The following is a 22,974-nucleotide window of genomic DNA, read 5'->3' as shown; positions in this document are numbered from 1 at the left end:
GTGGCCAGACCCACTAGAGTAAGGGAAAACACATATGGTGTGAGCATGAATGTTCTGATAAAGCAAACAAAATCCCAGCTGCAAACACATGGCAAACCCTTCATTACCGACCTGATCATCTTCATTTCATGGAAAACACCAACTGCTACAAATCTAGTTAATGATTGTTATGGCCAATTAAAGTGCACAAAGTCATCTATTGTTATAATCCAACGCAACTAGGAGCAACTCTGTATATGTAACGTTTCCAATGTCTCACTGAAAATGAAGCATCTCAAAGCAAGTGCTGTTCCTCTGATGCTTGAAATGCAGCTTTCCAGAACTATGTTCTCTGCTGAATGTTTTTGATAATGGTGGAAAAACGATCTTTGATTTTAAGAACTTTATCAGCACATCCCTGTGCAATTTTAGTGCATTGCTCATACTCCATATAAAGTAGAAGCATTTCTATCTTTACACATCTCACACCTACTGTAATTCCAAAATATCTTCCAATTTACAGAGCTTCTGTAAAAATTACTTCTGCATAGTCTTTTCCAGGTCAAGCAGTTCTTTTAAAATAATTAATTAGCTCTGTTTTGGCTAAACAATTATTCATGATGGAGTCTCAGTTTCCTTTTGCTTTTTTCATTAATTGTAATTCTTACCGAGATAGTCCCACTAAAAACTATGGTTTGCTTGGGAATCACTTGCCTTCACTGTGCTTTTATATTTGTTACCATTGCTAGTCACCTCAATTATCATGGGACGTTTTTTATTTTCTGATTATGTAGTTGATATTTTTTATGCAAAGCTTTCACAAATGAGTTCTGCTGTGGGAGATGGGGATATAATTATGTTGCTGAAACTATGGGGAGGCTAATGGGGACAAGCATTTAATTAGCAACTAGAAGCAGTTTGAATACTTCAAAATAAGAAAGTTTTACATTGCTTACTTCAAACAAAATACATTGTTTTGTTTAAAACGCATTATCAAATTGAGGGTTAGACTTGTGCTTTTATGAGGAGGTTGAGATTGTCAGTCACACATGTGACACATGCAGGCACATAATCACAGCATTACTGTGTTGCTCAGTGATGTCTGAGGACAACACAGAGGACTGAACAAATTTTACCTGCAGCGCAGAAGGGGCCAGAAACCACTGTCAGCTTAATTGAGTGCATAAAACCAGGAATTCTTGAATATATGGGAAAGGAACAGCATAAATAAAATGTTATTTCCTTGGAGAGAAAGTGGAATATATCAAACAAACTTTGAGTGAGAATGAAACAATCATACTGTGGAATCTCCCAGGAAAAGAAAAGGAATTTAGCTTCCCAAGATTGTTCCAGTTGGTGTTAAACTCTTATTACAGTGCATCATTTTACCCAGCTGTCTTCATAAATAAATCAGCACTGTAGCTTCTTGGGATCCAGTCTGACTGGTCTAGAAATACCTTTCTCTTGTGCTCTGCCTTTTTTTTAATTGGACAATGTGCTTGGCTCTCATCATCTTTGTTTACAATAGCTCACTGGGGACCAAGCACCATTAACATCCCTCTGTGGTTTGATTCCCGGAGCTTGTCTGTCAGTTTAGTTCCAGAGACTTTGCAGTCACTTTTGCTGTTTTGTCAGATGTGTCTCCAGAAATCTCCTTACCTCTCTGCCCCTTTGCCTTTCCAGTCTCCAGCTACTATGGAGCCTCTGGACTTCAGAATTAACTTTGCCATGCCCCATTAAACACAGTTATTTTATCTGTCTTGTAATGTTTCTACTGAGTCTGTTTAAGCTGATGCATAAGGATCTCTTCAGACACCTACTAATTGTATCCCGGTAGGTTTTGCTGGTTTGTTTAAGCCTTAACAGTGAAGTCCTAATCTTGGGCCATGCAGATAGTGCAGGGCAGTTCTGGACTGCATCAGGACTGTGGGGCTGCAGAGTATGTGTCCAGCTGGGGTAGGAAGCACAGCTTTCTCCTGGGCCTGTCCCCTGCCACAGGAACCCTGGCAGGTGCGCCCTCGGCTATCTCTGTGTAAGGCATAAAGGGCATATGCTGTTCATAATAGAGTGAGGAACGTTTTTATGCCAAGGAAAACACAGATTTTGCAACAGTAGGGACTTGTCGAAAGTGTAAGGAAGAGACATAATTTGAACATTCATCAACATAAATGTGCAAGCATTTTCTACCTGCATGTGCAATAATGGATACAGTAAAATTAAAGCTATTTAATGGCTTCTTTTGTAAGGTACCATCTGCTTCAGTGCAGTATTTAGCATTCAGGACTCTATTTATAAACAGGAAGAGGTGTAGACTTCAAAGCTGGATTTGCACATCCCAGCACTATGGCCACCTCACAAGCTATATATATATTTAACATGATACAGCTCTACAGGCCAAGCCTTGCATGTTTAGCTGAAGGAACAGAATGTGAAAGTGAAGGCTTATACACCCTCCTCCCCAAGCTTAAACTAGAAGCAATCAGTGGGCGATAATTCTTCTTATCATTCTATTTCCATTAAATAGTCACCAGCATGTGAAAGTATATTGGTGAAATAGAAATTACATAACTGCTTTGCTATGATATGGATGTATTTATAAATAGACACCACAAAAGAATTACTATTATATTGATCTAACAGTTTGTTTTTTGTCTTGCCACCAGAAATTGTTCTTTACTGGTCAAAATATAAAACTGGTTGTCCAGGACATGTTTGCACGTAAGGTATTTGGATTTTATCCAGTTTCTGCCTAAACCAAGTAGCTGAAAGAGTGAAGGAACAGTCCAGAGAGATTTGTGTCTATCTTTCTGAGCTAAGCTATGAAGCAAAGCAAGCCAAGGTTTGCCTGTTTTCTACAGGAAGGCAAGAGGGGAGGCTAATACTTATCAGCAAAGTAGATTTGGGGTTGGGTTATGTCTTTGTATGATAAAGTTTTCTGTTAAGAAAGGACCTTTAAAAAACATGGTCATGGTTTTTGCATCCCTGCTTTGTGAAACAGCCTGCCAGGCATGTCAAAATATTCACTGAAATAATTAGAAATTTCTTTCATTTTTTTTGCAAAAATTATTTTTCAGAATCTCCTTCTGTTTTTTTTCTGGAATAGCTTTGAATTGGGAAACACGGCTATAAATTTTTGTTTCAGATATGACCCAGGGAAAAATAATTTATACAGGTTTACAAAAAAATTAAATTCTTAAGTATGTTCTCATGGTTGCCAGGAGTATCATCTGCTAGCAGTTTTGGTTTCAACCTCTTAAGTCAGACAGAACTCTTGGATCACTGAAAGAATGGTAAGCATTGGAAGGCTCCTCAGGGAAGCTGTGGATACACCATCCCTGGAAATGTTAAAAAAATTAGTAGATATAGAACTTTGCAATATGGTTTAGCGGTCATGCTAGTACTCAGTCAAAGGTTGGATTTGATAATCTCGATGGTCTTTTCCAACCTTAATGATTCTGTGATCCATGTAAAAAAATTAAGCTTTTATTACAAATTCAAATGGGTTGCAGATGTGAAAAACCCCACCTTTCTGATACACCCACAAATAAACTTAAGATGAAATCTAAGTGCAAACAAATGCAATACTTTTTTTGATAGAGAATATGAGAGCAAAACTGCCTGAATTGTAAATGGTTTTATTTTCAGAACTTATGTTTGACATTCTTGGCTGAAAATGAAAAGTAATTTTGACACTCACGTTGAAAAGGTACATTTGCTTGCTGCCATGGTTGGCTTACACTGCCATCAGTGTGAACTACATTTTCCCTCAGGAGGCAATGGACAGTGCAGACTTTCTGCTTCAAACCTCCCTCTCAGTAGAACCATGAATCTGGGCCTTTATGTAGTTTTGGAACAGGAAACGATGTAGAACTGCTTTGCTAAAGTGTTATATTTTAACATGTCTTTCATAAAAAAAATTACATGGACATTTAATCAAAAGTTTGAAGAGGAAGGAGGAGGTGGCTATAAACTTACTCATGCATATATTTACTTTGAATCTCACTGGATTTTAAACCAGACAAGAACAAATCCGTGTTCCAAGGAGTTAAAACATTAAGTAATGATGAATTTAATCGTTAACATGATATAATCTCTCCACACTGTGTATATTCTGTCTGTCCTAACTGAATCATGATATTTGTCCACAAAAACATTGAGGTATAAAAGTGATTTCCTTGGAAATAAGGATTTTGTCTTCAGACAATTGTGACATGATTAAAGACTATAAAATTGTTGCTAAATGCAAAGAAAATTGCCACCAAGCTAGGAAAATAGAAATACCTAAACACTTCAGACTAACTTCCCATACATTTGACAGCACAGGTTATTTGTCTCCTACTTTATATGCCAGAATTGTTCATGTGCATGTTTATGGGTATGTACTAATCCATTTATGAAGAATGAAAGCTATTTATTGCCACTAAGATGAACATAAAGATAAGATCCCTGCTCAGTGACTCAAAGGTCTTATATGCGAGGTTTTGAATGCACAGAAGAGATGGGGAGTGTCTTCAAGTCCCTCCCATTGAATCAATGGGAGGGAGAATCTTCTTTAATTGCCTTGGAATCTGCTCAGGTTGTTGCAGATCCTAATATGCAAGACATTAACATATATTCAATTCCACAGGTGTACTAAGTCTATAGACACATTGGCTGAGGAATAAACCTTTTCACAGATTTGGGGGTTTTATACATCTGGTGATAGACATCAGTGAGCCAAGGTTGACTGGATTACAAATAATTCCTGAAGGAAATTTGAGTCTGCTGAATAAGACCTGGGTACAGACGCTTTTTCTGGAAAACTTTCTGCATACTATACATAATTTGGGGGGAGGGTTAGAAATGCCTTTATATTGAAAAAAAATCTAAAAAAACACAAAGAAATGTTAATTTCATTCAGATAAGACATTTGGCCAAAGGGTGAGCAAGATTCATTGCAACTGAACAAATGTAAATGCAGAACTGATGGAAAGATTGCTCTTTCCACACAAATATTTAGATCACTGGTTTCAACAGTGGAAGCTATATTCAGGGTCAGTCTCTTTATCTGGGTACAAAAGAGAATATTTTAAAATTCTTCAAAAACCCCAAATATATTCAGAGCTATAATATTAAAAGCACAGGAAATACATAATATACTTAAGTTTCAGAGAACCAATAAATTTCGAATTGCTAAATTTTGGGAGGAATTTTTTTCTGGAGACGTGTCACAGAAATTGACCATGGTGTAATTTTTTTGCCTGTATTAATAGAAAAATTCTATATTAGATGAACAACAGTATGTCTTGATTACTCAAATAGCCTAAAGCTTTAGAGTAGATAGCATGCCTTAATTTTTTTAAGTACTTGAGAGTCTAAGACTGGTGAAACCTTCTAAACTGCTGGAACATCCAATAAATAAAAAATGGTAAAAAATTAAAGGGATTGTTTTCTGCAATGTTCTGCTTCTGGGATATCTAAAACAATATTGAAAGCTGATGTAAATTACAAAAATACTACAAATTGTCCACAATTCCTGCTAAAGCCTATGAATTACTATTGTTTGATCATGGTCCTGTTGTACTTAGATGTAAGCCCAAGATATCCACACACATACATGTATCATGAATCATTTTTCTTGATTCAGCTCTTTTCAAATGCTGCATGAAATCCTTTCCCCTTTCAGGAAAAAAACTCTGACATCAGTAGACTAGGAATTCACCCACCTCATTAGTCTAGAATTACTACTGAATGTCTAAATTCTAATAAAAAAAAAAAAAGTAACTGAGTTAATTTTACCATGAAGAGCACTTGCATATACATGCATATACATATATATACATGCAGGCACAAGTATCACACACAGGTACATGAGATACATGAGAAAGGTTTTGTTCAATTGTTTGTACACCCAGACTTTTCAAATTGGTACTTGATCTTGAGGTAGATAGCACAAAAGTTCTACAGCTGTAAATAATGACCAACTCAGTTTCACAGTGATGACACTTCAAACATCTATATGTAGCAAACATGTATAATTTATCTCCATCATCACTTTTCCTTGCATGCATAGCTGTCCTTTTTTCAAGTTTTGGCAGCTGGATAGCTGGTAGTAATTTATAATGAAGAAAGACTAACTAAGAAAGGCTCCCATGTACAAAGAGAACTTGAGTAATGATTTAAATGTGAAACACAAGTGGGACAATGATAATTCTGGCCATCTAAAATTTCTTGTTTTAAAATTAAATCACCTTCTAATTCAGTCTGACATAATAGGCCAAATTTTGCCTTTCTTATTTATCCCATATATGTGGAATGTGAAGTTTGATTAGAAATGAATGGAGAAAGGATAAATCTTAGGTGAGATAGTGTGCAGTCTTTACCTGAAAGAGATGTTATTGGCCTTCTATGGAATAACACAGACTTATGAACACCCAGTAGTTGTATTTCTACACTTAATCATGTATTTAGAGGCCATATTCTTAGAAATCCAATTAGAATATTTAAGAACCATATTAATTGATAAAAATGTGTCCTTGGACCATTATTATTTGCTTTACCACATAATACATCCAGCTCTTGCTCATGGTTTGTTTCATCACTTGACAGTCGCTATCCTGGGAGTGCACTGTATCAGGCTCACATTTTCTCCCTGCCACTCCCTGACAGGAGGCTGTGCCCGGTGGGGGTCAGCATCTCCTCCCTGGCAACTGGTGACAGGATAAGGAGTGACCTCAAGCTGCACCAGGGAAGTTTCAGGTTGGAAATCAGGATTATTTTTTTTCCACTGAAAGGGTGGTCAGGCATTGGAACAGGCTGCCCGGGGAAGTGGTGGAGTCATCATCCCTGGAATTGCTGGAGATGATTGGATATGGAACTTAGTTCTGTGGCTTAGTTGGGATGGTGGTGTTCACTCAGAGGTTGGACCCCATGATTTTGGATGTATTTTCCAACCTTAATAGTTCTATTATTAGTTTAGTTTTATAGCAGCACACTTTTTGATTTACAAGTGGTGAATCTCCATTGAAACCTCCTGATTGCTAAATTTATAATACCATCTGATCCTGACAATTATTTTTGCTAATACTGGCCCTCGAAGCCAGTCAGCCTCCTCTGTCCTATCCTTTCTGGCTGCCAAATCCCCATTTTTTACTAAATGTTGACAAAACACTGGTGCTACTGAGTGTCTATTTAATTTTGACTGATTTTCCTGCTGTATGAGATCACTGGCAACCGCTAGAACACATTCTTGCTTTCCCAAACTTTGTGTTTATTTCCCTGAAGATCTTGCCATCTGCTGTGCTCAGCTGCCCAAATAAGTAAAATTTTCCATGTCTTATAATTTTTTCCTTAAAATATTGTCTGTTATCTCAATATTTCCAGTTTCCTTCAGGTTCTTTATGATCAGGTCGCCTCTAAATACCATGTATCATAACAGGCCATGTTACCAAAACCAGGAATATTGATTTTGTCAGCAAGACAGAGGTTATTGAAGCAACATTCAGTAAGTGGCATTCCAGATATTATCTAGAGGTCAGCCAACAGAACTGCAGACAAGAGATTCATATATGATGCTGTTCATGCAGTGTATATTTCTTTGGCCTTACGTAGCATTCACACCTCATTTATTTTGACTGGCTTATTGTTGCCAGCCCTGAGTGCTCAAAATCATGAAATTGGCTTGAAAGTGATAATGCTTTAAGCAATAATACATTTAGAAGTTCTTAACCCAGAGTGGTTGCACTTTAAGCATTCTTCTATAGCTAGCAGGAAATGTGCTTTCTTGGGGGGAGGGCAGAAATTACAGGAGGTATTCACACAAAATATTGTGAACACCTCTGATCTGAGAAAACACAAAATATCTCACTTTTGAGAACCCCTTCATGCTGGCTGAGTGGCTGAGTTACACTTGATTTATACTATCATAAGTAAATCAGAATACAGCATAAATAAGTAATAAAATGTATGCAACAAAAATAATGCATTTTTTCACCTGTTAGAACTTATATGAGCACCGCCCCTTCCTACTGGCTCCATATTATTTTTTTACTTCAAGAATCAAGAAAAGCTCTTGGAGACAGAAATGCACACAGTGCAATTACCTAGAGAACTGAGGCAGTGAAGACATCCGTGCTGCCAGACTGGTTAGTTCTCATGTTAATCTGTTTATGCCCATCATCTCTACTGCTCAATGACATCACAAGAATAGTCTGAGTGTACCTTGGGTCAACCTCACACTTGAAGCTTTTGCACTATCGTAATGGGAATTGGCTTTGATTGAATGAAAGTACTCTGTGCCTTTTCCTTGACATGTGTTCAGAAATAGAAATGTGGCATTGCAAGGCAGGAGAAACAAACAAACAAACAAACAAGCAAACAAACACCCCAAATTTTGAATATGTTACAGTCAACCCTTTGAAAACTAGAACTGGGACACAGAGCAGAGATTTCTTGTGAATTTAAACTCTATTTTGTGAGTAGCTTCACCAAGCAAGATTTTCACATTCTTATACCCGGGTCCTGATGTATTTTTCTCTCTTTGGTGATTTCTAGTGGGATGAGAGTGGGTGGTTAAGGGAAAGAGCAGTACAAAGAATGAATGAATATTGCTCCATGAGGATCCTGGGGACTCCCATAAAATCTAAAAAAGAAACAGTGGAGGTGGAAGTTGCTGGCTGCTGAAATGCACTGTGGGCTACATCCTGTCTGTGTGGCTATGGCAGAACTTGCACACCCTTTTTGTTCGTGTGTGTGCGCTGGGTGCTGATATGACGCTGGCCACAGCAGCATGTGCAGCTCGTACAGAGGCTGTGCCTTGGCACTGCACCCTCCTGCCCATGTGCACACACAGAGCACTCCTGGTTTGGGAATCATCTGCATTATACAAATGGAAAGCTCACGTGAACCAGCACCTTGTTACAAAGATGAACTTTCCCAGGTGAAAGCTTTTCCTCCAAGACAATCTTGAATTTTTTGTCCTACAGTGCAGCATTTTCCTCCAGCTCTGTAAAACTTTTCTGAAATGACTTTATATCATTTTGTGTAGTTCAGCAGAGTGCAAAATAACCTCTTGGTGTTTGCTTTAGTTCTGTCATATTCTGTTTACAAATTCAAAAGGACCTAACATAAATAGCTGTCAACACTTAGATATTACTGTGATTCACTGACTTCACTACAAGAATTTTTGTATAGCGGCAGAAAGAGCATCAGTATAAAAATCTTATCTTGAAAGCCACTGCAGTTGTTCATCTGTCTTTCAGTGAGTGTGTGCACAGTGAATCTAATTATGCTACTTGAGATATAATTACACAGCTGCCAGAACAGGACATCAAAATGGTACCTCAGCAGTAGTGTGTGGGCCTGAACAACTGAGAGTGAAGGGCTTTCTTTTCCCTGTACTGCTACAATACATACTGCTTTGATCGTCTAGATTTAAAAACTCATATAAATGGGGGACAAGAGAGAAAAAAAAAAAGAAATCTGTAAAATCAAAGGATATATGTCTCTTTTTCTGTAACTTTCTTTTATTAATAGGTTAATATTTCATAAATTTCTGCTGAATTTTTTTGATGGGAGATCAAAACTAAATCCTACACCGCAGATTTCAGGATGGAGGAGTTACACTTTAAGGAAAGATGGTTTGGAGTCTGTTGTTTGTTACAGCTATTTAATATCTAGCCATAGACTAGGAAATCTTGCAGCACTGATATATAGCTGCCTATCTGTGGTCCTGTGGCCTATGACATCTCAAACCTTTCATGTGGAAAGACATCAGCACACAGCAAACCTCACAGACTGGGATTTAGATCATGTCTGCTGTGCCACGGGAAAGGAGAAGCAGAGACTTGTTGAGCCGCCCTTACATAACCATGCAGTGGACAAATACACATCTGGCAGGTATTACGTTTTGAAAAAGCACTGAGCTCCAGGCTTCTCAATTCTCAAAATCAAAAATGTAGAAACACTAGAGCAGACTTTGTATTGCAAAACAATGAACAGCTATCTCACTGCTAGAGAAAGATTGTGCAGCCAGGACTGTGATGTCCCCAGCTAGTTCCGTTTAGTATTACTGTCTGGAAATGCAATTCTGGGGACCTCAGTTTGACATCTGTTGAGGGTTAGGTGTCCTTCCTTTTGTTCCTTCTCACCTACAGAATTCTCCCCATTAGTTTCGGCGGGGAGGGGGAGGGAGGGGGGAAACATGACTGCAGGTAATTATTGGGTGCTTGAGAAGACAGAGTTTGGATGGGCCCAGGGGAAGAGGGGCAGGTAAAAGAGAGGGTGGGACAGCTGCGTGCTGGCTCTTCTTCTTCTTCCTATTCTTCTTCTTCCTATTCTTCTTCTTCTTCTTCTTCTTCTTCTTCTTCTTCTTCTTCTTCTTCTTCTTCTTCTTCTTCTGCTTCTTCTGCTTCTTCTTCTGCTTTTTCTTCTTCGGCTTCTTCTTCTTCTAATGCTTCTGCTGCTTCTGCTTCTGCTTCCGCTTCCCCTTCCCCTTCCCCTTCCCATCTCCTCTTACTCCTCCTTCTTCTGTGGGTCCTGCACCCCCTGTCCTGCCAGGACATCCTGCAGTGCCAGCCACCACCACGGAGCTTCTGATACATCTCGTCTACTGGCCCAGGATCTTCTCATTCCTGCCATACCAGCACTGACTGCCCTCAGGGGGTTTGTGAAGCAAAGCCTCTCCTCCATCCTTTCCAGCAGAGAAAGCTGTCACAGGGTCCCTAGTTCTGTTTTGTTATTGATGCCAGTTATTGTTGTTTGTTTGCCTCGTTATGCCTATCCCCAGATCTTTGCCTGAGAGCCCCTTGATTTCGAAATTATAGAAATTCAGAGTGGGGGGGTTTACATCTTTCATTCCAAGGGAGGCTCCTGCCTTCCCTAGCAGACACCTGTCTTCCAAACCAAGACAACATCTCACCTAAGAGGTTTGGTTTCTCAGAGATCACCATGGTACTTTCTTTCAGTGGCAGCCCAGGGCACTCTGAATTGCTCAAGGACTATTCCCAACACTAAAAATATACTGGGAGACATATTTAGCTCTTGTGGAAGATTGTGGAGCTTCACTGAAATAAATGGACTAATTGAGAAGTAAGGTAAAACCACTGACTTTTAATGGCTTGAATATGGCTTGAATGTTTCCTTCCTTTTTTTTTTTCCCCTGATAAAATTGTAAACAAGGTGCAATTTAGGGCAAAGTTCTGGCTAAAATATTCCATCTAGCTAGTCTAATTGGTGAAATTCATCTGATAAATGAATGACAATATTCAAATGAATAGCTGGATAAAGTTAAGCAAAGTCATGATGGACTATGACCAATAACTTGTATTAGTATCACTAGAAATATGTCCTAAGTGTCAGTACCATGAAGCAGCCAATAAAGAGACTTTGTCACTGAACTGCTAAGAAAAAGTGCTGTGCTTTCATGCACAGCATCTTTTACTTGCCTACAGATATTCAGTGTGGAGTATTTAGAAGAAAAGACTCGCATAGTCAGCAGGCTGAATTGATAAATTTGCTGGCATAAAATGCCATAAAGAACTTTCTGAATTAATTGGAGGTGGCAGGGCATTCAGCATTCAAATATATGATTCCTTGGAATGAGAAGCTGCCATGGATTCTAGCTCTTTGGATAAAAGCCAAACTTTTATGCAAACCAACAAGGCATGAGCTGTGCAAACTGCTTCACTGCATTCCTGCTGCCTGGTCTTGGTGACCAATGCTCCAAGGGAAAGCTCCATCAGTGGGGGCTGAAGTTTCTTTCTGGCAATGGCTGATGAGAGCAAAGTGGAGTTTTTCTCTTTACGCTGGGGGACAAGGATTTTGCTTTGCAGGGCACTAAGACTGACAGAACTGTAATTATACTCAGGTTTACTGTGGATTATGCCAATTAAATGATGAAGAAACATAGGTGTCTCAGAAAGAATTGCAGACTGTGCTGCTTGGGAGTCTCAACAGCTTGGTGTTGGTGAATGCAGGGTTAAGCAGTGCTTTCCTGAGCTGATACCCTTTCATTCTCTAGCTGTAGCTAGTCACTGTGTTATTTTTACTGGAATACAGTTCTTCATTTCCAGGCTATTAAAAGAAGTGATTTGAAAAAATGAATGCATAAACAAAAATGTGCAAACACAGGGTTCACATTTAATTGGAATTTCAGTTTGGTTGCACTTGAAGCCACACTTTCTTCCTCTTGCATACATTCTGTCCTACAGTATGACTAGTGTAACCACAGTGGGCTAACTCTAAATTTGAGTGCTCTATGTTCTCAGCACACATGAATTTGTAAATTATGTGCATTACCAGTATTTGTGCAAATTGGGTTTTACACTTGGATGTGTTCCTGAGTGTGTTTCCTAATCACTAAAGCCCTTGGGACCATCTATTCCAACCTTCTTCATAGCAGGGCCAATTTCTACACTGAGTTCAGTATCTTACAACTGAAGCAGACAGCATCTTTTTATAGACACCCTGATATGATTTAAAAGCTCCAAGTGTCCCAGCATATTCCAGGGCAAGCAATCCCACTGGTTAATTACTCACAGTGTAAAAAATGGTGTGTCTTGTTTCCAGTGTGAATTTTGCTGAGTTCAGCTTCCAAGATCTGTGTCTTTGAATGTGAAATGTGAAACTTCTTGTTGTTTATTTCCTATATAGCTTGTCTGCACAAGGAAAGGAAATGATTCTCTGCAATTGGCAAGTAGGATGGACAGAAGGGTATTAGTATTCTTTCCTCTTCTTCCTCCATTTGGGAAACCAGCATACTCTTAGTTGAAATTCAGCGTAATGTTTTTAGCATTACTTCATACAAGTTTTCTTGTATGCTCTTCATAGAATGGGAATATTTATATATGAATGATATGCAGAATATGAAGAACTTTGAGGTGAAAGGCCAGTGTCTACTCCTAGTATGTCAGCAGTTTCTTCTTCCTCAGTTGTGTGCTAGTATTTATTTCATTGGCTTCCCTGATTAACTTCATTGTTATTCTGGATTGTCTCACCACCACCAATCTTCTGATTATTGCCAAGGCTTAGTAGTTTCTGGAGTGATATTATACAGCTTGTCTGGGAAATCTCAATGCAGATGGAAGCTGGCTGCTATGTGTGTTACTGTTGGCAGTGACTACATATTTAGTGCAGTATTAGCAATTTCTCTAAATAGGAAAAATTCAGATTTACTAAGCTCATCTCTGTTTGTGAGTGACATAGTCAGAGTTTACCCTAATTTATTTTGGTAGATAGTTCAAAGACTGTGGCCAGAGAAACCTTGAGGACATTCAAAGTACACATTCTGATTGGGAGAAACTGGTGACCACTTAAAATAATGGAGTTTAAAATTAAAAATCACCATAATACTTTGGAAAATGCTTCTGGACACTATGAGAGTATTTGCTGGGAGTCTGTGAAATGGTTCATTCCTGGGAAAGAATCACTGCAAACTGTCACAGCAGTGTCTTAATCATCCCCCCCCATCACTGCCCACCATGGGCTACAACAGAGCTAAGAAGATGAGGGGAAAAAGAAGAAGAGGGAGGAGGGGAGGGAAGGCAGGAACGGCAGCTTTAATGCAAACGTTCTTCTAGAAGAAGAATGTGTATGGTTACTGCAAGGTGTAATCTACATCCTTAAAGGGAAGCATGCTGTTATAAAACTTTTCTGAAATACTGTTCCAGGCACTTCCAAAATGAGGGAGGAGGGGGAATAAAAAATCCAAACTAAAAAGAGAGAAGAGAAAAGAAGGGAAAAGAAGAAAATTTTGAGGACACAGAAATGGAAGGAGGAGAACCAATCATTCCCCACTGCATATTCTCCATCTGAGCCCATGTATATGCAAGCAAATATCTGAACAAACATTATCACTGACAAAGATTCCCTTCCACAGCATATTTGTGTTGTCATGCATATGAATAATTGCATTAGTAAGGCAGAAGGTCTGGTTCTCATATTTTACATGCATCTGTATTTTATCTGTGACTATGCTTTGCACTCTAATTATATGGTGCTGGAAGCATCCATTTGTCTTGTTTCTTTCCAGTGAACAACACTTTTTTCCCCCCAGCTGACCCAATGACTGAAAAAAATTGGAGCAAGAATAAAAAGTGACAGCTCAAGCTAAGTCTGGACAGGAAGGAGGCAAAAGGAAAGCATTTTAGTGAAGAGATGGAGTTCAGGTCATCTGCCATCTGCTAGACCTCATTTAATTGTACGTCTGCACAGCAGTAATCACTTTCCTCTGTCTCATCTCCCTTCCTTTTCTCTTCCTGTAAGCTCCATTACTAAAATAGGTAGATTCAGACATGAAATAGCATGACACTCTTTCCCAACTGGGGGGAACATGGCACAAGCACATGGTTCTAGCCCACTCTGTGTTTGGCACAAGTCATGGTGCCAGGGCTGCTCCCAGCCTTCAAGTATCCAGGGCCCAGTGTATTGTAACAGCATCCAGATTCTTCACTGGTACAGTTGTCATCAGCACTCTCCTTAAGTGGAAAACTCCCGAGAATCCAGCAGAGCATTCATGTCCTGAGCTACTCAATTTTGCAAGTCTCACCAATCCCACTCTGAGGTCAGGATAAGCACTTGTCAATTTTTTAACTCAGAGCAAACCCATTTTTGCAGATATTAGATTAATTCACTACTGAGTAGAAGGCCAGCACTGTAGTACTTAAATGTCATTTATGCCTTATCTGAAGATTTTAATGGGACTTATTTGGTATATGATCTTGGCCTGGCCTTGGCACAAGGGCTATTTTCACCCGAAATGAACTACTGAAGGGCTGACAACATCCTTTGGAAGACAACCAGCAAGAAGTCATTACTCTTGGGATAGCTGTGAACTCCAGGAGAGTTAGAGAAATATTTCCTTCTTAGGCAGAAAGCAGTGTCATATAAAGGAACAAATGCAAGCGCTGGGTTTATTGGCAAAGCTAAGATAGCAGGAATAACTGAAAAGTGTTTGCTTCCACTCAATATGAAACATCCTAATTGTTTTGAATAGTGTTAATGTCTGCTCCTTGCCTTAAGTTTAAATTATTTTCACAAACCATTAAAGTCAAGATGATGAAATTTTCCCATTCTATAGAGCACATCTATTTACAGGATGGATGTCTTCTGTACCAATAAGAATCATAGAATTGTTTAAGTTGTAAAAGACCTTTAAGGTCATGAAGTCCAACTGGCAACCCAGCACCACCAAGTCTATCAATAAACCACATCCCTAATGCCCAATTTACAAGTCTTCTAAATTCCTCCAGGGATGCTGATTCCACCACTTCTTTGGGCAGCTTGTTCCAATATTTGACAACCCCAGCTCTTCATCTTGTTGACCCTCATACAATTGGCCTCAGCCATGGATCCAACCTGTCCAGATCCCTTGCAGAGGGTCCCTACCTCCAGCAAATCAACACTCCCACTGTCATTAAGCTCCAGACAATCCAACCACTGTCTAACATACAGGGTTACCTCATCACCTCTCTGTCTTGCCTATCCCTACACACACTGTAGGACCCATTACAACACTCCAGCTGTGTGACTCAGCCCACACTGTTGCCATGATGGCAACTTACGTCATACTTTTCCTGCTCACCTCGGTTTCCAGCTCCTCCTTTATGTGTGTACACATACACTGAAGTAGATGCACTTCAGCTGAACTATTGATCCTGCCACCTTTCAAGGAGTGAAACCTGAATTCCTACATGATCATTCCCAGGCACTTCTGTTGTTTCTAACACATCAGTGACCCTCACGTCTCTGCTGCTAAGGATATTTTAAAAGGAAAATTTATTATCTGAGTATTTTAAACTGTGTTCTCCAGTCCTGTGGATTCGATTGTGATCATCTAGAGCCAAAACAGCCTCTGGTTACCACTTTTTTAGCAATTCAGAAGATTTATGCATCTCTTGCTATGCTGATGCCATTCTTTGAGTAAGCACAGAGCACTGAAACTTTCTTTTAAGAAATGAGGGAGGAGGAGGAAAGATTAAAGGGGATCATATGCTTCTTACATAAAATTTGCAGAGCAGATGAAAAACAATATGATTAAAATATGATTGAAAGGATGTTCTGTGGCATGCCTGAGGCTGAAGTTTTTAAATGACATAGGTGCATGGGGGAGAAGGGGAAGAGATTGGTTGTCAATATTTATTGGGCTTTTTTAATGAGATTAATACCTAATCTTGCAAGCTGCCCTGCAGGAAAGCTTCATGGGACTAGTAGGGTGCTACTACAGTGACAGAATCCCTTTACTGCAGTTGGTTAAGACAGCAGCACTGAATTTGCATCCCTGGTTGAGAATGTTTGTAGTCAATTAGAAACCAGGTTTCCCTTACATTAGGGCTGCTCTACATCACCCTGGGAACATAAAATGTATTTTAAATGAGTGTAAGTGTAACTTATAACCATTAAGAAGCAACTTTGCATTGTACAGCACTTTAAAGCCTTGGGGTAAGTGAGAATCTGGATTTCCGATGCGTAAATTATGGTCAGTCTGAAAATTAATTGAAGACTTTATTTTTGTAGTGCTCCCACTAAGCCAACCTGAGTTATTTACATCTAATTCAATAGTGCAGTTACATTAATTAGAGCTCCGTAAACTGTATGGTAGTCTCTAGTTTTCATTATATTGCTTTGAAAATATTTGGGAAATTTACAAACACACATTCAAAGGTTACATTTTTCTGCCCTTTTTTATCCATTCTCAAGTTCCTCAGAAAAGACACAGCACAAGAGGTCAGTTTGGAAAACACTTTCTAGTCCATTGCTCCTTTTCATATTCACTATGCTTCTTTAAATAATACATCACAAGACACTTTACATTCTGAGACTTTTGGCAACTAAACCAAAGTTTTCAGTCTTTGGTCCTTGAGTATCAACTTATTGTGATTAATTATCTTACTCTTAGCACCAGTTATGGTCTGTTACCACTGAGCCCTCAGCTGGCACTGATGGTACTTGAATAAATCATTTACTCCAGGATGTGTTCCATGCATGTTACCTTTAAAGTGGCAGTGATTTAATCTATACTGTTTTCAGGCCTTAAAGGCAGCAAAACTAAATTATAAATCATGGCATCTCCATGAAAACAAATAAGGCTTACTCTTGCAAAAGTAATTACACACATTCCTCTTTGTTCTTGTGTCTCTGTCATCAGCGTTACTTCTGAAAAAGGAGACAGAAAATTTCCAGAATCTACTCAATAGCTTAAGTGCCCACAGTGGGTATTAAACATCCTGGGCATCTTGTCTTACTTCACAATCTCTCCATCTGCTTCTGTCACTAGTAGTTTTCAATAACACACCAGAGGTAAATCAGTTATATATAGATACTTATAATATAAAATTAATATACATCTTGTTATTTTGCTGTTCCCATTTCCTTCAAATATTGTTCCTTTCTCTCAACAGGCATTGGTCTGTCATGATGTTTGCTACTGCAAGAACATCTTTAAAATGCAGTGAGCTTTCCTTCTATTCCTTTCTTAATTTATATTTTCTGGAAGATTTTAATATTCACTGGGATAACATCCTAAAGCCCCTTGCAAAATCTGTTTTCTGTAGACTCCCATTAAAAGCGATGTCTAATTAACAACCAAAGTCTGCAGGATGAACTCCCTGGGAGCAAATGACTAATTCTTGATAGCAGGACTGTGTTTTTAAGCTGTTGCCAACATCTTGAGAACAGTTCCATGCTGGAAGCTGCTCCCAAGGGTCCTTTCTTTCAGTTTCACAATGTACTGGCATAGGCAGAGGCTCGGGGACGGGCACACCAGTAGGGGGAGATGAGGGGATGTCTTTCCACTTCTGGGAACCTTGGCACTGTTGCCTGCCTTCAGACACAGCTTTTTGTTTTTTCTACAGTAACACATTTTCACTGCACAAACTTGCAGTGCTTAATTAAAGCAATAATTTTAAACACATTTAGGCAAATCAGTGCAGTGTTCTACTGGATACATAAATTGAGTTAAATCTGCCGCTTGCACCAGTAAATTTATAGGGAGAAGCTACTCCTGCAGATCAAGTTTTAAGTCAGTGAATGTTTAACCACACTGTTGGGCTTTGCCTGGGCTACTGGCCCTGCAGCTGGATGCAATAGGGCAACTGGGACTGTGGCCCAGCTGTGCAGGAGCTAAAGCTTGGCTAATTTCCTCTAATAGCAGATGTGTCAGGCAACTCCACCAGTTGTTCTTGGCAGTCTGCAGTGCCATTTGGCCGTAGTTTTGCTTCTGACTCTTTTGCCTTTCATTCTTGTTTGCTTAGTCTTGATTCCTGGTTCCTGCTTCCTTTGTGTTATGCTCCTATACCTCACCTTGTCCCAGTCCTGACTTGACTTAGAATAGGGACTCTGGTTTTCAAACACCTGGCTCTGTGACTTTCTGACTATGGTTCTCAGTTTGAGATGATTCTTTCCATCTCTGGTACTTTGATTTATTCTTACATTGGCTTCACTTTTACCCAAATTAATTTCTTACCTGGTCTTCACCTTTGGGCTTACTGGAGTAGTCTGATGAAAGTACATGCCTCTTAGGAAATCTGAAGCTGCAGTGGAAGAAACTTGTGTCAGGCTGCTTCTCAGCAGTATTGGAATGGGGACAGATATGGAAGCCCTTTGCATGATTTCTCTTGAGTCTGCATGCTGTGAGGGATTACTTGTGGATCAGTTTTGCATCAGAGGCTTAATCTGAATGCAAATATTAATTTGCAGCCTTAGACGACCACATTTATGCTTCTTTCATATTGAAACCTGTTGTAGGCAGACCAGTTTTGGCATGGGGTAAGCAAATTCCAGGGCTCAAGGTTATTTTCTCTCACTTGTGTTCTTCTCTTTTACTATTTGTTGACTTTTCAAATGTCAGTCAAGCTCTGCATAACTGCTCATGGCACCAGTTGTTACTGTTTTCCATGTTGATTCAGCATCTTGGAATTTGTAGCTAACCTTTCTCTCTTCTTTATTCCAGATGCCATTGCTTGCATTTTATTGCAACACAATTAATTTTGGTATCATCCATTCCATGACTCTCTATAGAATTATCTGTTTAGCTTTGCTTTCAAAACCAGGCACAGTATCATTAACACTGCATATAAATTCCACTAAAAGCTTCAGGACCAAACCCAGAACCTCCATAATTAGCCAAGCCAAAAGCCCAACACATGCATGCTGGAAAAAATATGCAAAGTTCCAGAGAGGCTGATGATCAATAGCTTAAGTGCCCACAGTGGATGCATGAAGACCATGTGTGAAGAAAGAAGAGGATGGGTTATGTGTCTGTGTTTTGCCATCTGAACTTTCCATCTCCTTGCAAACATAACCAGAAAGCATTTTGATGATACAAAGAATTTAATTGCTACAGGCCCTTTATCTATCTTCCTCTTGTGTACTCAGGTAGAACAAGGGGGGAAAAACTATTGTCAAAAGATCCTCAGACAGTGCCCCTTGACGGTGATCTAAATTGCTATGTGGTCTTTCATATAGGCTCTCTACACTGGGTTGAATTTCTTCTCTTGGATATGATGGAGTACTGATAAATTATATTGCCTATCCAAGGCTAGTACACAACCCTTGGTATCAAATTTATTTTACTTAAATGTAGTGAATCTAGTTCTTTTGAAAGTTTTAGGTGGTTATTGTCACTGTTGTGACTGTGTGCTGTAACAGAACATTGAGTTCACTATGGAGCATCTCCTCAAGACACACTGTCAATGTATACTAGTATGGAGTGGTTTTAATTTTGTACACAATGATGCTACAAAGAGGCTGTAGCCTAGGCAATAGACATAGATTCACAGATCTTGAGACTCCCCAGTAATTTTTATATTATATACTTATATTGAAGTATACCAAAACAATTGCACATCTACCTTGAAAGAAAAATCAGGAAAATCATTATTTAAGGCAGCTCTAATATCCAGACTAACCTTGTTGCACATATTTTCCATTCAGCCATCATAGTACCTAAGGGCCCTCGCTAATTCCCCTTTACTTCCCGAGATACTGTCAAACTTTTATTTATTACAAGTGAAGCCAGAACTTCCAGAGGCTAACAGTAACACAGGAAGGACACCCCTGTAGCTAGAATAGTCTTTCTCTAATGATTAAAATTTTAAACACTATCTCTTGCAAACAATACTTTAAAACAGTGTCTTAATTAGTTGAGTCAGTGCGCAAAAGTATTGTTACATGTCTGTACAATAGTCCTCACCTTGCTGCTGAAATAGAGTCAAGACAACTTGATTGCTAATTTTTCATGGGATCTATGATACAGTTTGAAATCCCTCACTCTGTGTGCCTTTATGAAAGTGTGGCTTAAAATTTCTGGCTTCTCTTTGTATGGACATTTATTCCTCCTTCCACTTCAGCTGGATGCTGCTACTTTCCAGAGCTGCTGTGTGCTTAAATGAATTGTCATGTCTCAGCTAAAATGGAAAAGAATTGTTCATCTGAGGCGAAGAGGTGGGTACTAACTTATTCTGGACTCAAAAAAAATATTTCTCCCCCAGCTCTTACAGAGCTGTCCTCAAAAATCAGTAATCAGGAGTGACTGCTCTTTGGAAGATCAGAGCTTCCAATGTATCGTGCTGGGCTTCTGTTCTACTAGGGGATGAAATGACTAACAGTGCTATGAGGGATTAGTGATGCAAGAGGTCAAATTAGTGTTAGAATTTTTCCAGAATCCACTGACTTGTGCTCTTTTCATTCAAATATGTGATCTTCATCTTGTCCTCCTGCTGTTAAATGAGAAAAAGGAATTTAATAGGATTCAGATCCCATGAAAAATAAATCCTTCTGTGACCAAGGAGTGTGAGCAAAACCTGAAGGACCACCTGTGTGGATGGATTTGAAGAACAGAATTAAGTCATAAGGAATGCCTATACAACCTTTACTACTAACACAAATCTGAAACAGAGTATCTCTAGTTTTTTACCATTATCAAAGAGCAAAGATGATGTTTGGTGATTGCTCTCTCTCTTCCTTTCCCTCCATCACATCAAGGATAAGGTTATTGCTACTGAAACAAGTATGGGCTAGGATTTTACCACACCAGGACAGAGTAGTTATGAAGTCTTACACTTGTGATCTGAATCTAGTCTGTATCATACCTTGCAGAAATGGCATGATACATGGTATTTAGCTGTGGTACTGACCTTTGTTTTATGAAAGCTCACCTGAATGCTCCTAAAGAAGAAATGACCTGAAATGGGGATTCTACCTTGGAAAGGAAACTAGACACATTGAAGAGATGAATAATCAAGACCCTCCACAAGATAAAATGAAAGAGCTTTACATAGCCTGGATGGCCTATTAAAATTGAAAACACGAAGGAAAGGAAAACCGTTTAAAAAAAACAACTCCTGCATAGCCTTCAGAATTAATACAGTCATGCTGGAGTTGTGACACAGGATGTCCTTATATAAGCAGCAGCAACAGTGAAACTTTTGTGGTAAAAAATCAGAGCTGAAGTCTTGTCCTGTGATTAATGGGGGAGCAAATGTAAACTCAAGAGACCCAGCATCTCTGCTATTCCAGCCTATGAAGACAAATCCAGATGACTCATGCAAACAGCCTGCAGTCACAGAAGAACGGATCCAAACTGGTCTTCCACACCTCATGAAGCTGGGGCCCACAACATGTAGGCAATACTGGCCATGCTGCATTCCTCACATGCTACTTCTCCTTCCGTGTCCAAGTACCAAGTGCCACTGGGTAGTGTTTCCTGGCAGTGGGGATGAAGATGCAGGGGTTTTTTTCTGTCCAGATTCTTCTGTGCACTTTATGCTTCATGAAGTATGCCTACCGCATGATATCTGCTTATTTGTCATGGGCTTCAGGATTTTTCTGGGCATACATAAGACACCCTCACTTGAGCCCTAGCTCTGTTTCACATTCTCATGTTACCACTGCAAAAAATCTCAGATGGCAGCTTTATTACCCAGCTAGTCTGTGCTCCTGGGACAAGAGGATGGTCACAGCACATGGAGCTTACCACAGTTGTTGGAACAGGCTGAGAACTCATGCTGTTCCACTAAATGTCAGTCACATACAATGTCTTCCCATGCTCAGAGAAAATACCACAAGGACAGCCAAAAAAAGTCCCCTAAAAATGTCAGGCAAATCAAAGCAGAGAGTATGTGTCCCAACTGCCATCTTATACTCTTTGTGACTTTCTAAAGCAATAGTATCTGCTAAGCAAGAAACTTGTACATCACCCCAGGGGGAAATGGGAAGCCGGGTTAGGTGTCTGTTGATTCTTGGCTCATCTACATGAAAGTTATCCAACAACAAACCCATAAACATCCCACTTCCAGAACAGGTGTGCCCTATTTTCCTCTTTAATTAAAACTCACAGTGTTAAACTAAACCAGAACAGCTCAGCCTTATTCTGGAAATTAGTCATGAAATTAGTCAGGAATAGCTCCTCCTGAACAACATGTATAAACAAGCCCATAACAACACTTATGTTGTCTGGAATGGTGGATGACACCTTCACAAATATAAATCACTTTCCAATCCTCTAAGAAACATGAAGCAAGAGTTGTTGTCTTCCAGCTGGGGGCGGCGAACACTTCTCACCCATGTTCGGCCGTTCCGTTTCTCCTCGCAGGCCCATTTGAGGGGACGGTGGTGCCCCAGCGTTGAGGCCGAGCGCTGCAGCCCGCACCAGCCCATGCCCCAGCTTGGAGTGTGACAAGTGCGCCGGGCAAGACCCACAGCTAGGGGCGATGGATGTATTTTCCCTCGATCCGAGGGGATGGATCAGCAACCCTCCGGCTTAGGATGCTATGTAAGAAGATTCCCCGTTCACGCAGGCCAGCCCCGGCTGCGCGCGTGCCGCTACCTGCGAGTCACCTCTCCGGGGACGCCCTGCTCGGGGCGGGCACCCCGCGGGGCAGGCGCTCGGAGCGCCCGGCGCTCCGCACCCGCGAGGGGTGGCCGGGCACGCAGGCGCGTTTCCCGGCGCGTAGCCACCGCCCCCGTGAGCGGCAGGTAGCAGCGTCCCTCCCGCGGCCACAGGCGGGCCGGGCCGTGCCG

This window comes from Parus major, chromosome 4 (genome assembly GCF_001522545.3).
Source record: "Parus major isolate Abel chromosome 4, Parus_major1.1, whole genome shotgun sequence".
In the NCBI taxonomy this organism is placed as follows: domain Eukaryota; kingdom Metazoa; phylum Chordata; class Aves; order Passeriformes; family Paridae; genus Parus; species Parus major.
The sequence above is the reverse complement of the archived record's forward strand: the minus strand, read 5'-3'. Positions refer to the sequence as shown.